Raw genomic sequence first — 16277 nt, 5'->3', positions numbered from 1 at the left:
AAGATCTCCGGATCTCTCCCCCATTGAGCATGTTTGGGACTGGATGAAGCGTCGTCTCACGCGGTCTGCACGTCCAGCACGAACGCTGGTCCAACTGAGGCGCCAGGTGGAAATGGCATGGCAAGCCGTTCCACAGGACTACATCCAGCATCTCTACGATCGTCTCCATGGGAGAATAGCAGCCTGCATTGCTGCGAAAGGTGGATATACACTGTACTAGTGCCGACATTGTGCATGCTCTGTTGCCTGTGTCTATGTGCCTGTGGTTCTGTCAGTGTGATCATGTGATGTATCTGACCCCAGGAATGTGTCAATAAAGTTTCCCCTTCCTGGGACAATGAATTCACGGTGTTCTTATTTCAATTTCCAGGAGTGTATTTCATAATTCGAGTAAAGAACAGCTTCCAATACAAGTAACTTAGAAGCAAATATCCTAGGTGTAACGAAGCAGCTTAAACCACTTTATACAAGAACGGTGTCCAGTCCAGATTGTATCCAATATACCAGTTAGGTTCCTTTCGCAATATACTGATACAATAACGCCACACTTAGCAATGATGTACAGCTGCTCGCTCCACGAATATCCGTATCTAAAGATTGGAAGCCTGCACAGGTCACACCAATAATAAAGAAAAGAAATTGGAATAATACGCTGAATTACAGAGTGTATCACTAACGTCCGTTTTCAGTAAGATTTTGGAACATATATTGTATTCGAACATTATGAATTACTTCGAAGAAAACGAAGAAAAACCGTCACAGATTCAGAAAATATCGTTCTTCTGAAACACGCCTAGGTCTTTATTTTCACGAGAAAATGAGTGTTATAGAAAGGGATCTCAAATTGATTCCTTATTTATAGATTGTCAAACGGCTTTTGATACAGTGTCTGAGAAGCGGCTACTAATCGAACTGCTTGCCTATGGAGTATCGTCTCAGCTATGCAACTGATTTTGTGATTTCCTGTTACAGTTCATAGTAACTTATTTATAGATTGTCAAACGGCTTTTGATACAGTGTCTGAGAAGCGGCTACTAATCGAACTGCTTGCCTATGGAGTATCGTCTCAGCTATGCAACTGATTTTGTGATTTCCTGTTACAGTTCATAGTAACTGATGGAAAGTCGTCGAGTAAAACAGAGGTGATGTCTGGCTTTCTGCAAGGAAGCGTTGTAGGCCCTCTGCTGTTCCTAATCTACATAAACAGTGTAGGAGACAATGTGAGGAGTCTTCTTACTGTTTGCAAATGCTGCTGTCATTTACCATCTTTTAAAGTCATCATATAATCAAAACCAAGTGCAATATGATTTAGACGAGATATCTGCATTTTACTCTAAATAATGAAACGTGTGGTGACGTCATCCACATGAATACTAAGACGAATCCTCTAAATTTCGGATACACTAGAAATTACGTAAATCTAAAGGCTATCAATTACAATTACGAACAACTTATACTAGACCGGTCACATGTATAATGTTGTGGGGAAAGCGAACCAAAGACTGGTAGAACACTTATAAAATGAAGCTAGTTCTTTATTCGTACGAAGTAATGGCCGCTATCGAGAGGGGATCTCAAGTTGATTCCGTATTTCTAGATTTCCGGAAAGCTTTTGACACCGTTCCTCACAAGCGACTTCTAATCAAGCTGCGGGCCTATGGGGTATCGTCTCAGTTGTGCGACTGGATCCGTGATTTCCTGTCAGGAATGTCGCAGTTCGTAGTAATAGACGGTAAATCATCGAGTAAAACTGAAGTGATATCAGGTGTTCCCCAGGGAAGCGTCCTGGGACCGCTGCTGTTCCTGATCTATATAAATGACCTGGGTGACAATCTGAGCAGTTCTCCTAGGTTGTTCGCAGATGATGCTGTAATTTACCGTCTAGTAAGGTCATCCGAAGACCAGTATCAGTTGCAAAGCGATTTAGAAAAGATTGCTGTATGGTGTGACAGGTGGCAGTTGACGCTAAATAATGAAAAGTGTGAGGTGATCCACATGAGTTCCAAAAGAAATCCGTTGGAATTCGATTACTCGATAAATAGTACAATTCTCAAGGCTGTCAATTCAACTAAGTACCCGCGTGTTAAAATTACGAACAACTTCAGTTGGAAAGACCACATAGATAATATTGTGGGGAAGGCGAGCCAAAGGTTGCGTTTCATTGGCAGGACACTTAGAAGATGCAACAAGTCCACTAAAGAGACAGCTTGCACTACACTCGTTCGTCCTCTGTTAGAATATTGCTGCGCGGTGTGGGATCTTTACCAGGTGGGCTTGACGGAGGACATCGAAAGGGTGCAAAAAAGGGCAGCTCGTTTTGTATTATCACGTAATAGGGGAGCGAGTGTGGCAGATATGATACGCGAGTTGGGATGGAAGTCATTAAAGCAAAGCGGCGAGATCTATTTACGAAATTTCAGTCACCGACTTTCTCTTTGGAATGCGAAAATATTTTGTTGAGCCCAACCTACATAGGTAGGAATGATCATCAAAATAAAATAAGAGAAATCAGAGCTCGAACAGAAAGGTTTAGGTGTTCGTTTTTCCCGCGCGCTGTTCGGGAGTGGAATGGTAGAGAGACAGTATGATTTTTGTTCGATGAACCCTCTGCCAAGCACTTAAATGTGAATTGCAGAGTAATGATGTAGATGTAGATGTAGACACTAAGCTTGTCCGCGCTCTGGAGTATTACTGTGCGGAGTGGGATGAAATCAGTTAGGTCTGACAGATGACATCGAAAAAGTTCAGTCCGCAGCTCGTGGTCGTGCGGTAGCGTTCTCGCTTCCCGCGCTCGGGTTCCCAGGCTCGATTCCCAGCGGGGTCAGGGATTTTCTCTGCCTCGTGATGACTGGGTGTTGTGTGATGTCCTTAGGTTAGTTAGGTTTAAGTAGTTCTAAGTTCTAGGGGACTGATGACCTCAGCTGTTAGGTCCCACAGAGCTCAGAGCCATTTGAACCATTTTTGAAAAAGTTCAAAGAAGAGCAGCTCGTTTTGTATTATCCCGAAGTAGGGGAGAGAGTACCACGGATATAATACTCGATTTGGGGTGGCAAAAATTAAACCAAAAGCAGTTTTTGTCGCGGCACAATCTCTATACGAAATTTCAGTCACCAACTTTTTCCTCAGAATTCGAAAATATTTTGTTGGTGGCCGCCTACGCAGGGAAAAATGATAATTGTATTAACGTAAGAGAAATCAAAGCTTGCATGCAAATATTGAAGTGTTCTTTTTTCGAGTGTAATGTTGCAGAGTGGATCGATAGATAAGTAGCTTGAAGGTGACTCGATGAACCCTCTCCTAGGCACTCAGTTGTGAATTGCCGAGTAGGCATATAGCTGTAGATTCATTTAACGTGGTGTAACCATACAGACTGTCTTTCTTCTGTTCTATCCGTAAAAATTTTACGGGTCTCCATTTTTTTCCCTTATTTCCTCGTCTGTTAGACGGTCAAGCCGGGAAATTCTGCAGGCTCGTCTCAGGTGGTCCATTTCTAAGGCTCAAGTCTGGTTTTCTTTCTTTCTGTGATTTCCCAACGCTTGCTCCCATAACTTATTATTGGTTCCGATATGGACTTTTGCAGTGGTGTTTTAGCCTTTAATATACTTTTTGAGGCCCAAAGTACAAATTCTATTGATACAAGAGTATAAAATTTTCTTTTTCAACTTCTTGTATCATCTTGGACATCATTACAGTTTGCATGGATCGATCCTCGAAGGGTTTCCCCCTCGCTGAGCTACATGGCAGACATACCATTGGTCTTCTGGGTAACGTCTTTTGGGCGAGAATCTCGCTATCCATCTTTCGTGGCACACTTCTGGCTCTCGCTGAATGCCAAATCTATACCCTTTCTTGTTTCTGTGCTGGTTTGAAGAGGTGGTAGGCTGGGGACGGTGGAAGAGGAGGAGGGGAGGGGGGAGGAGGGGAGAAAAGTGGCACACAACACCGAGGCAAGCGAGTTGAAAGCGTCGGTCGCTATATCACTTTACTGGGCTCCTGTTTCATTACATTTACGTCACAATATAATGTTTACTCGATCACGGTTTTTGTTGGAACTAGTTTAAACGAATAAAGAGGCACAATCTATGTGTCTAGCTGTGGAATGATGACGTTCAGATTGTGTGAGGGGAGAAATCGATGCACATCAAGTCAGGCTGGCCGTGAATCTTTTCCTGTACTGATCTGATGATTTTTGTCCAAACTAATGTGTACACCTCAAGCCGCTTTTGTACACATCCTGACACCTTTCTATATTGTTCTGTAGTCAATCATTTCTTCAGATCAATTAATAGCTTGATCTTGACTCAGTATTTCCGCCAGTGGTTGTTAGGCGATGACTAAAACAGTTCGTACAATTTCTGTAATATTTTTCTGCAGCTGTACGACAGATGCAGTTTGTTCTCACTTTGCTAGTTATCCAGTGGTGAGTTATGGAACACTGTAGTACAGGTACCCTCAATATTTTTAGTAGTGCATATTGTGTCTTATGTCCTGTGGTTATCCACTGTCGATGTATATGCCCCAAATAGTATTTCTCGCAAGTGATTTCTCTAGAGAAATATAACTCTATATGTGAAGAATACATTCGGGCTGTGTTTCGATGCAAACAAATAGCGAAAAACAGATAAAATAGGAGCCTTCGAAATTTTCTCCACAACCGCCCACTGAAATTCACTAACCAGTGGGTCAACAAGTGTGCTGAGGCAAGTAATTTTCTAGCACTGAATAAAAACAATTTTCGAGAATAGTATTGCACCCTCGGTTAGTTGTCTTGCAAAGTTTTACGCAAGGTGGTGGCCGTTACAAGTAGCGCTGAATTCGTCAGAGAATAGGCTCAAGTAGTTGGTAGCGACTGAATACATACAATGATGGTGAGTGAACACTCGAAACCTGTCTTCTACGTGTAGTGTCATAGAGATTGCGACGGAAAATAAGATTGTAAGTTGAAAGTTTAGTGGGGGAACCTCCTGACATCAATAAGACGTCGAACGTGAGAAAAGCTATTTCCTATGGCTTTACGTGATCTTTTGGGGACATTCAACTGACTTTGTTTCTCCTCTTCGTGTCTCCTTTCGTGTTTTTGATATATTGGCATTGGTTATGATATCAGACTTCATTTTCGGAAAATAAAAAAAGTTGCGTTTATTAATGAATAAAAGAATGAAAGAGTGCAGGTGACAGGACCTTTGGGGGCTATGGGAAGATTCAAGAATGAAAGAGAGAAGAGCACTATACGTCTTTTTAACATTAGAAAATTGTCAGAATGAACAGTCACCTCCGAAGTCTGCACTAAATCTTCCCTTTAATACGCCTAGTAGTCTCAGAGCACCAAATATGAAAAATCGTTTCCTAGATTAGTTTAAGATAGATTTGAAATAACTTAAATTTTTGAAAACTACTTAATTCGATCACTGCAATTGTTTCAATAATTAATAGATAGAAGAAGATCCATTCAGAATTTATCAGACTTAGTGAAAAAAAGAGACATATGGAACTTCAGCCTGGGTGAGCCGAGGGTTTGCTTAGTCGTCTTGCCAGAGAGGATATTCCTCCATTGTGCACCCTGGCCCCTTTCTACCAAATGTACAGGGTTATTACAAATGATTGAAGCGATTTCACAGCTCTACAATAACTTTATTATTTGAGATATTTTCACAATGCTTTGCACACACATACAAAAACTCAAAAAGTTTTTTTAGGCATTCACAAATGTTCGATATGTGCCCCTTTAGTGATTCGGCAGACATCAAGCCGATAATCAAGTTCCTCCCACACTCGGCGCAGCATGTCCCCATCAATGAGTTCGAAAGCATCGTTGATGCGAGATCGCAGTTCTGGCACGTTTCTTGGTAGAGGAGGGTTAAACACTGAATCTTCACATAACCCCACAGAAAGAAATCGCATGGGGTTAAGTCGGGAGAGCGTGGAGGCCATGACATGAATTGCTGATCATGATCTCCACCACGACCGATCCATCGGTTTTCCAATCTCCTGTTTAAGAAATGCCGAATATCATGATGGAAGTGCGGTAGAGCACCATCCTGTTGAAAGATGAAGTCGGCGCTGTCGGTCTCCAGTTCTGGCATGAGCCAATTTTCCGCTGGCTACGCGTGAAACTTGCCCGCACGCGTTCAACCGTTTCTTCGCTCACTGCAGGCCGACCCTTTGATTTCCCCTTACAGAGGCATCCAGGAGCTTTAAACTGCGCATACCATCGCCGAATGGAGTTAGCAGTTGGTGGATCTTTGTTGAACTTCATCCTGAAGTGTCGTTGCACTGTTATGACTGACTGATGTGAGTGCATTTCAAGCACGACATACGATTTCTCGGCTCCTGTCGCCATTTTGTCTCACTCCGCTCTCGAGCGCTCTGACGGCAGAAACCTGAAGTGCGGTTTCAGCCGAACAAAATTTTATGAGTTTTTCTACGTATCTGTAGTGTGGCGTGACCATATGTCAATGAATGGAGCTACAGTGAATTTATGAAATCGCTTCAATCATTTGTAATAGCCCTGTATAGCACCTGTGACTTAAATGTATATGCTGAGTGTAGACGACTGTGATGGTTGCGTCAACAGCCCGCTATCTGTTTGTGTCGCACGGCGGTGAGGAGTGCGTGTGTGTGTGTGTGTGTGTGGGGGGGGGGGTGAAAGCCATACACCCCCTTCCTGCTCGAGAATGGCAGGGGTGGGGCCGGCGAGACTAAACGCCCCCATCTGAAGGAAGGGTCACCATGAGCAGTGTCACGTGCCCTCACTCTATGAGACGCTGCGCAGAGGATTGGGATTTAATCCGGGACGTTGGCGGAAAGATTGTTGACGAGGAAGTTACGCTACCACTTCTCCTTCACTGATGGTGAAATACGAGGCCGCCGCACACACACGCGACCTCGGCTGATGTGGCGGGTCTCTCTCTTATTTTTAAAGGGACTTGAGTAATTTTTGACACTGCCGTTGTTTTCTTGAAAGACAAAAAACGTTTCAGCTGCAAAATTTCCATTCCTTCCACCGTCCGTTCTTGTTGTTGTTGTGGTCTTCAGTCCTGAGACTGGTTTGATTCAGCTCTCCATGCTACTCTATCCTGTGCAAGCTTCTTCATCTCCCAGTACCTACAGCAGCCTACATCCTTCTGAATCTGCTTAGTGTATTCATCTCTTGGTCTCCCTCTACGATTTTTACCCTCCGCGCTGCCCTCCAGTACTAAATTGGTGATCCCTCGATGTCTCAGAACGTGTCCTACCAACCGATCCCAACTTCTAGTCAAGTAGTGCCACAACCTTCTCTTCTTCCCAATCCTATTCAATACCTCCTCATTAGTTATGTGATCTACCCATCTAATCTTCAGCATTCTTCTGTAGCACCACATTTCGAAAGCTTCTATTCTCTTCTTGTCTAAACTATTTATTGTACACGTTTCACTTCCATACATGGCTTCATACAAATACTTTCAGAAACGACTTCCTGACACTTAAATCAATACTCGATGTTAACAAATTTCTCTTCTTCAGAAACGCTTTCCTTGCCATTGCCAGTCTACATTTTATATCCTCTCTACTTCGACCATCATCAGTTATTTTGCTCCCCAAATAGCAAAACTCCTTTACTACTTTAAGTGTCTCATTTCCTAATCTAATTCGCTCAGCATCTCCCGATTTAATTAGACTACATTCCATTATCCTCGTTTTGCTTTTGCTGATGTTCATCTTAAATCCTACTTTCAAGACACTGTCCATTCCGTTCAACTGCTCTTCCAGGTCCTTTGCCGTCTCTGACAGAATTACAATGTCATCGGCGAACCTCAAAGTTTTTATTTCTTCTCCATGGATTTTAATACCTACTCCGAGGTTTTCTTTTGATTCCTTTATTGCTTGCTCAATATACAGATTGAATAACATCGGGGACAGGCTACAACCCTGTCTCACTCCCTTCACAACCACTGCTTCCCTTTCATACCCCTCGACTCTTATAACTGCCATCTGGTTTCTGTAGAAATTGTAAGTAGCCTTTCGCTCCCTGTATTATCCCCTGCCACCTTCAGAATTTGAAAAAGAGTATTACAATCAACATTGTCAAAAGCTTTCTCTAAGTCTACAAATGTTAGAAACGTAGGTTTGCCTTTCCTTGATCTATCCCTTATAGTTTTGTCGCTACAGCTGTCGTTTTGTAGGCAGTCAGCATTCTAATTAGAGGCTTTCGCCAGTTCTCTACAGAATAACTCGCAGCTTCCTCTTCCGAAGGAAACACAAATTATTTTACGTGTAATACACTCTAGTGATATTCATACAGGTATCGACGGAAAACGCAAAACTTTAAACTTTGGCGGCCGCTGGACGAATATATGAGGCTACAGCGCAGTTTAACCGCGAAACTGGCGAGGGTAGTAAACAGATGATATGTCTATACCAGGGAATAATGTCTTCGTGAATTTCGTTCCGCGTGTCAGTTGCACAGTATCGGTACCTCGCAGACAGGCGCGTCAACAATATACGGAAGTGTCACCTGAAAGAGGACGTGCAGTCGGGCTCAAAGTAGCCGGTTGGGCTGGACGGCAAATCACTCGACATTTGACGAGGAGCCACGCCTCTATTGGAGATGTTGGCAGGAACGGGGGAACCGTGCCCGAATACAGCGATGGAAGTGATCGACCTAGAGAGGGACGACAGAACGAGAGGGCAGGGCAGTCGCCAGAGAGGCACCCAGAGCCCCGGATTCATTATCATCGTCAATAGGACATGAAACTGGACCTTCAGTTACCATTAACAGTCGGCTCACAGGAAGGCTGCTGTGCTCTCGGCACCCCTTCACACTTTCGCTGCGGCGTCGGTGCAGGCGCGCAACTCTCCAGTGCGGCCCGGCAACGTGTGAGTGCGAGCCGGTAACACTCTGAAACGGCAGGTGCCGCTCGCAGCCGACGCTCCTAAGCACACCTGAGTTACAGGCTGACGTCAAGACCTAGTAAGATATGTAGGAGCATGTTCCATACTGACTTAATGACGACACCTTAGATGCATTACTTCAAATAAGCTTCGACTGTATTGTGGTCATGTTTTAAAGTCTGTTTGCTGTCTGTCACCTGTAGGGGTCACAGCGCCATTCAAATTCGAAACCGCCCGCATCTCGTGGTCGTGCGGTAGCGTTCTCGCTTCCCACGCCCGGGTTCCCGGGTTCGATTCCTGGTGGGGTCAGGGATTTTCTCTGCCTCGTGATGGCTGGGTGTTGTATGATGTCCTTAGGTTCTAGGGGACTGATGACCATAGATGTTAAGTCCCATAGTGCTCAGACCCATTTGAACTATTTGAACCAAATTCGAAACCCGCTACAGTCTCCATTTCTTCCTAAACTGTCTCAGCAGCATTTCGCCTTGTGCTCGGTCGGCCACTACGGGGTCTATCGTCTAAACAACCCGTGGTTTCGAACTTCGAAATCATTTTCGCCACAGCTGCATTTGTCAACGGACCTTTACCCGTTCGAATCCCCTTCCTATGGCGGTAGGATCGTAACGCTGAACTAGCACATTCCCCATTCTGATGATACAGCTGCACTAAAAGCGCCTTTTCAGGTAACGTCAACATGCTGCGACATCTGATTCTCTCTCTCATTACATCTCCTTTTATACACGATTGTCATGTGCAGTCACTGACGTTTTGCTGTCCAGCGCCATCTGTGGGACATTTTGTGAATTTTTTTTTTGGTTCTAATAAAACCCCATGTCATTCCAAGCATGTGTGTCAATTTGTACCTCTCTATCTACATTATTCCGTGATTTATTCAGTTTTCAAATTTATACTGACTTTTTGATCACCCGGTATTTGACTGCTCATTATACATGTCTAACTCCTGAACGTGAAGATGGTTGATACATTAAAGCTGTTAGTGAATAAAGTTGTTTCATTCAGTAGCTGGAAGTGTTACAATGGAATTCGTGTGTACAGTTCCCTCTGAAGTTGCGAGAAAAGAACTGAGCGGGATATAACGAGGATACAGCAGAAGGCGTCACTGTACACAAAAGAGAAGCTAGGAGAGGAGGCACAGTTTCAGGGTCAGACGCGGAGTGTTGGTGCCCTCCGCGCCCCGCCCACCACTCCAGCGCGGCTGCCTGCGTCAGCGCGCCGCCCCTGCCAGGCCTTGGCCCGCGCCCGCTAAGTAGGCGACCCTTCGGCCGGCGCCGCGCCGCGGGTTGCGCACTCGCAGGCGCACGTGCCGCGGGCCCCGGATCGCTATCTGCGGGCGCCGCGGCGCGGAGTCGCCGCATTGCGGACGTCACGACGGCTGTGGGCGCCGGCCTCGGGGCTGGACAAGTGGCGCTTCCTGCCCTGCGCTGCCCTGCCTTGCTCTGCCTCTGACGATCACTCGCCGGCCCGGCCTGCGGCAGGACTAGGACGCCTCGGCGCCGGCGGCCTAGCACCGCCTGCTCGCGACCAGCTCTTGCGCGGGGGTGTTGCGGCCTTCCGCAGCTGACGACCGCAACGGCTCTAGACCTGACAATACAGCGCTGAACATACGATCCGCTGGAGAGTTCTCGGAAACTGTTTACAAGACGCTGCGGCGAGCAATATACACTACTGGCCATTATAATTGCTACACCAAGAAGAAATGCAGATGATAAACAGGTATTCATTGGACAAATATATTATACTAGAACTGACACGTGATTACATTTTCACGCAATTTGGGTGCATAGATTCTGAGGAATCAGTACCCAGAACAACCACCTCTGGCCGTAATAACGGCCTTGATACGCCTGGGCATTGAGTCAAACAGAGCTTGGATGGCGTGTAGAGGTACAACTGCCCATGCAGCTTCAACACGATACCACAGTTCATCAAGAGTAGTGACTGGCGTTTTGTGATGAGCCAGTTGCTCGGCAAGAGATCTGGACAATGTGCTGGCCAGGGCAGCAGTCGAACATTCTCTGTATCCAGAAAGGCCCGAACAGGATCTGCAACATGAGGTCGTGCATTATCCTGCTGAAATGTAGGGTTTCGAAGGGATCGAATGAAGGGTAGCGCCACGAGTCGTAACACATCTAAAATGTAACGTCCACTGGTCAAAGTGCCGTCAATGCGAACAAGAGATGACCGAGACGTGTAACCAATGGCATCCCATACCGCCACGTCGGGTGATACGCCAGTATGGCGATGACGAATACACGCTTCCAATGCGCGTTCACCGCGTTGTCGCCAATGACGGATGCGACCATCATGATGGTGTAAACAGAACCTGGATTCATCCGAAAAAAATGACGTTTTGCCATTCGTAAACCCAGGTTCGTCGTTGAGTACAGCTTCGCAGGCGCTCCTGTCTGTGATGCAGCGTCAAGGGTAACCGCAGCCACGGTCTCCGAGCTGATAGTCCATGCCGCTGCAAACGTCGTTGAACTGTTCGTGCAGATGGTTGTTGTCTTGCAAATGTCCCCATCTGTTGACTCAGGGATCGAGACGTGGCTGCACGATCCGTTACAGCCATGTGGATAAGATGCCTGTCATCTCGACTGCTAGTGATACGAGGCCGTTGGGATCCAGCACGGCGTTCGGATTACCCTCCTGAACCCTTCGATTCCATATTCTGCTAACAGTCATTGGATCTCGACCAACGCGAGTAGCAATTGCGCGATACGATAAACCGCAATCGCGATAGGCTACAATCCGACCCATATCAAAGTCGGAAATGTAATCGTACGCATTTCTCCTCCTTACACGAGGTATCACAACAACGTTTCACCAGGTAACGCCGGTCAACTGCTGTTTGTGTATGAGAAATCGGTTGGAAACTTTCCTCATGTCAGCACGTTGTAGGTGTCGCCACCGGCGCCAACCTTGTGTGAATGCTCTGAAAAGCTAATCATTTGCATATCACAGCATCTTTTTCCTGTCGGTTAAATTTCGCGTCTGTAGCACGCCATATTCGTGGTGTAGCAATTTTAATGGCCAGTAGTGTAGTATTATGCCAATGTTTGAAAACCATATGAACTAGGCGTGACAAAAATCGTCGTACGCGTTTCTAGGGTCATGGCTGTTGTGATCAGACGAAACAGTTTTCGTCTGGCCATAACTGGGGGTTCTTTGATTGCTCTGGGAGAAGATTCATCAAACTACACGACATTAAATATTACACTGAAGCGCCAAATAAACTAAATATACTGGTAGAGGCAAGCGTTTTCAAACACAAAGATACGCAAACAGGCAGAATACGGCGCTGCGGTCGCCAAAGGCCAAGTGTCTGGCGCAGTTGTGAGATTGGTTACTGCTGCTAAAATGGTACGTTATCATGATTCAAATGAGTTTGAGCGTGGTGTTATAGTCGATGGACGACCGGTGGGACACAGCATCTCCGAGGTAGTGTCGAAGTGGGGATTTCCCTGTACGGCCATTTCACGAGGGTACCGTGAATATCAGGAATCGGTAAAACATCAAATCTCCGACATCGCTGTAGGCGGAAAACATCCTGTAACAACAAGACCAACGACGACTGAAGGGAATCGTTCAAGGTGACAGAAGTGCAACCGTTCCACAAATTGCTGCAGATTTCAATGCTGGACCATCAACAAGTGTCAGCGTGTGAACCATTCAACGACACATAATCGATATCGGCTTTTGGAGCCGAAGGTTCACTTGCGTAAGCTTGATGACTGCACGACAGAAAGCTTTACGCCTCGCCTGGGCCCGTCAACACCGAAATCGGATTGTTGATGACTGAAACATGTTGCCTGTTCGTACGAGTCTCGTTTCAAATTGTATCGAGCGTTTGGACGTGTACGGCTATTGAGACAACCTCATGAATCCATCCACCCTGTATGTCAGCAGGAGACTTTTCAAGGTGGTAGAGGCTCTATGATGGTGTGGGGCGTGTGCAGTTGGAGTGATATGAGACCCCTGATGCGTCTAGTGATGACTCTGACAGGTGCCACATACGTAAACATCCTGTCTGATCACCTGCATCCATCCATGTCCATTGTGCATTCCGACGGACTCTGCCAATTACAACAGGACAATTCGACACCCCACACGTCAAGAATTGCTACAGTGTAGCTCCAGGAACATTCTTCTGAATTTGAACACTTCCGCTGGCCACCAGACTCCACAGACGTGAACATTATTGAGTATATCTGGGATGCCTTGCAACGTGCTGTTCACAAGACACCTCCACCCCTTCGTATTATTACGGATTCATGGGCAGCCCTGCAGGATTCATGATGTCATTTCCCTCCAGCACTACTTGAGACATTAGTCGAGTCCATGCCGCGTCGTGTTGCGGCACTTCTGCGTGCTCACGCGGGCCCTACACGATATTTGGCAGGTGTACCAGTTTCTTTTTGGCTGTTCAGTGTAGTTCACTTTATTACACGAATGAAAAAAAAAACATTTACTTAACTTCGGCACAATTCTTTGACACAGGATTGCATGATAATCTACGTTTGTCGTTGACTAACAAAGCATCACTTCATACGCTAATTAACCAACTGTTTCCTTGAAGTACATTTTTGGACATTTACAACATTACAATTCATCAGAAACTTCAGCTGGCTGCTCTCCTTTTGTGACTTCCTTACTGTGAGGAGGTTTGAGTGGAAGTTTGTGGCCTGTTGGCCTTTACTCCCCTGGGAATGTTGTAGAGTCTTCTGTCTGTACTGTTGGTTGGAGCTATACTGGCAAGGAGTGCCGATGTCCTATTTCTTGAGTTTGTCGATATGACGATTTTTCTTCTTCTTCTTGCTTGTTGCTGAGGGCTCTCCCTCGGTTGGGATACTGGGCATAGTGTATCCTGCTTTTTCATACTCTCCGTGGACCAGAGCGAAGATGATGTAGCGCATTTTCCACTCTGTGAAGATAGGGAAGGAATTGATCAGATCGTAATCCTCCCTAGAAAGACCAACAAGGCCTTCTGGATACTCAATTGGTTGGTGTGGGGGTGGAGGTTTAGAATGGTTAGGTGGAACGAAAGGATAAGTGTTGTCGTGGTGGGGGTATGTACCATCGCGAAGCGAGTCAGCGATCTTCTTCGTCACAGCGCTTGCGCTGTACATGTCTGGAAGCGGGAGGAATGGGACTTCTTCCCACTCTTCTTCTTGCGCTGCTGCTTCGGTGTCCTTCTTGTGCTGTGTCGCCTCCCCTTCGGCAGGCTCGTCTGTCTGCGTGGCCACCGTCGCGAACTCCTTCTCACTTGGAGGAGTCGTCTGGGTGGCGGTGTCCTCTGTTGCGGCGGAGACTTCTTTGGCTGAGCGAAGCTCCTGCGTCAGCACAGCAATCTGACGCCGAGCCTCTCCCAGTTCCGCCAGCATGGCCGCCCTCTCTTCCGCCATGGCGGATTTGAAGGCGGACATGGTTTCTTGTACGGCGTCGTTAAGGCGCCTGGTGACGACGTCTTCTGTGCAAGTGACCACCTCTTCGTGTGTGGTGGTCGCTTGCTTCTGCGTCTTCTTCTCCGGTCCGCGCCAGTTTCTTCTGTAGGCGCAGGAACGGGCGTTGGCCGCGTGTGCGCCACCGCAGTGGGCGCAGGTGCAGGGGGCGTCCTTCTGCTTCTTGCAGTCGCGTGTGTCGTGTGCTTAGGCACACTTCAAGCACGCAACTGCTCCGCTGCAGTGCTTGGCGACGTGGCCAGGCTTTTGGCAGCGAAAGCACTGCGCTGCAGTCTTCCTCTTCTTCTTGCCGGAAGTCCCTGCTATCGTGAGCAGCAACTCCGCCAAGGCAGCAGCTTTGCGTCCCCTTCCGCGTCCAGGCATCTCCAGTAGCAACAGCGACAATCTGCTATGCGTACCTCGCCGCAGCGTGAGCGGGAATGAGAAACTTCAGCAACTGTCACCGTAGTACAAGGTGGTGTAGGCCACTGTAGCTGATACCACGGACTGGGGCTGAAGTCTTGTGTGCTCCACCCTATATACACTCCTGGAAATTGAAATAAGAACACCGTGAATTCATTGTCCCAGGAAGGGGAAACTTTATTGACACATTCCTGGGGTCAGATACATCACATGATCACACTGACAGAACCACAGGCACATAGACACAGGCAACAGACCATGCACAATGTCGGCACTAGTACAGTGTATATCCACCTTTCGCAGCAATGCAGGCTGCTATTCTCCCATGGAGACGATCGTAGAGATGCTGGATGTAGTCCTGTGGAACGGCTTGCCATGCCATTTCCACCTGGCGCCTCAGTTGGACCAGCGTTCGTGCTGGACGTGCAGACCGCGTGAGACGACGCTTCATCCAGTCCCAAACATGCTCAATGGGGGACAGACACGGAGATCTTGCTGGCCAGGGTAGTTGACTTACACCTTCTAGAGCACGTTGGGTGGCACGGGATACATGCGGACGTGCATTGTCCTGTTGGAACAGCAAGTTCCCTTGCCGGTCTAGGAATGGTAGAACGATGGGTTCGATGACGGTTTGGATGTACCGTGCACTATTCAGTGTCCCCTCGACGAACACCAGTGGTGTACGGCCAGTGTAGGAGATCGCTCCCCACACCATGATGCCGGGTGTTGGCCCTGTATGCCTCGGTCGTATGCAGTCCTGATTGTGGCGCTCACCTGCACGGCGCCAAACACGCATACGACCATCATTGGCACCAAGGCAGAAGCGACTCTCATCGCTGAAGACGACACGTCTCCATTCGTCCCTCCATTCACGCCTGTCGCGACACCACTGGAGGCGGGCTGCACGATGTTGGGGCGTGAGCGGAAGACGGCCTAACGGTGTGCGGGACCGTAGCCCAGCTTCATGGAGACGGTTGCGAATGGTCCTCGCCGATACCCCAGGAGCAACAGTGTCCCTAATTTGCTGGGAAGTGGCGGTGCGGTCCCCTACGGCACTGCGTAGGATCCTACGGTCTTGGCGTGCATCCGTGCGTCGCTGCGGTCCGGTCCCAGGTCGACGGGCACGTGCACCTTCCGCCGACCACTGGCGACAACATCGATGTACTGTGGAGACCTCACGCCCCACGTGTTGAGCAATTCGGCGGTACGTCCACCCGGCCTCCCGCATGCCCACTATACGCCCTCGCTCAAAGTCCGTCAACTGCACATACGGTTCACGTCCACGCTGTCGCGGCATGCTACCAGTGTTAAAGACTGCGATGGAGCTCCGTATGCGACGGCAAACTGGCTGACACTGACGGCGGCGGTGCACAAATGCTGCGCAGCTAGCGCCATTCGACGGCCAACACCGCGGTTCCTGGTGTGTCCGCTGTGCCGTGCGTGTGATCATTGCTTGTACAGCCCTCTCGCAGTGTCCGGAGCAAGTATGGTTGGTCTGACACACCGGTGTCAATGTGTTCTTTT

The sequence above is a fragment of the Schistocerca cancellata genome, chromosome 8 (genome assembly GCF_023864275.1).
Source record: "Schistocerca cancellata isolate TAMUIC-IGC-003103 chromosome 8, iqSchCanc2.1, whole genome shotgun sequence".
Lineage (NCBI taxonomy): Eukaryota > Metazoa > Arthropoda > Insecta > Orthoptera > Acrididae > Schistocerca > Schistocerca cancellata.
The sequence above is the reverse complement of the archived record's forward strand: the minus strand, read 5'-3'. Positions refer to the sequence as shown.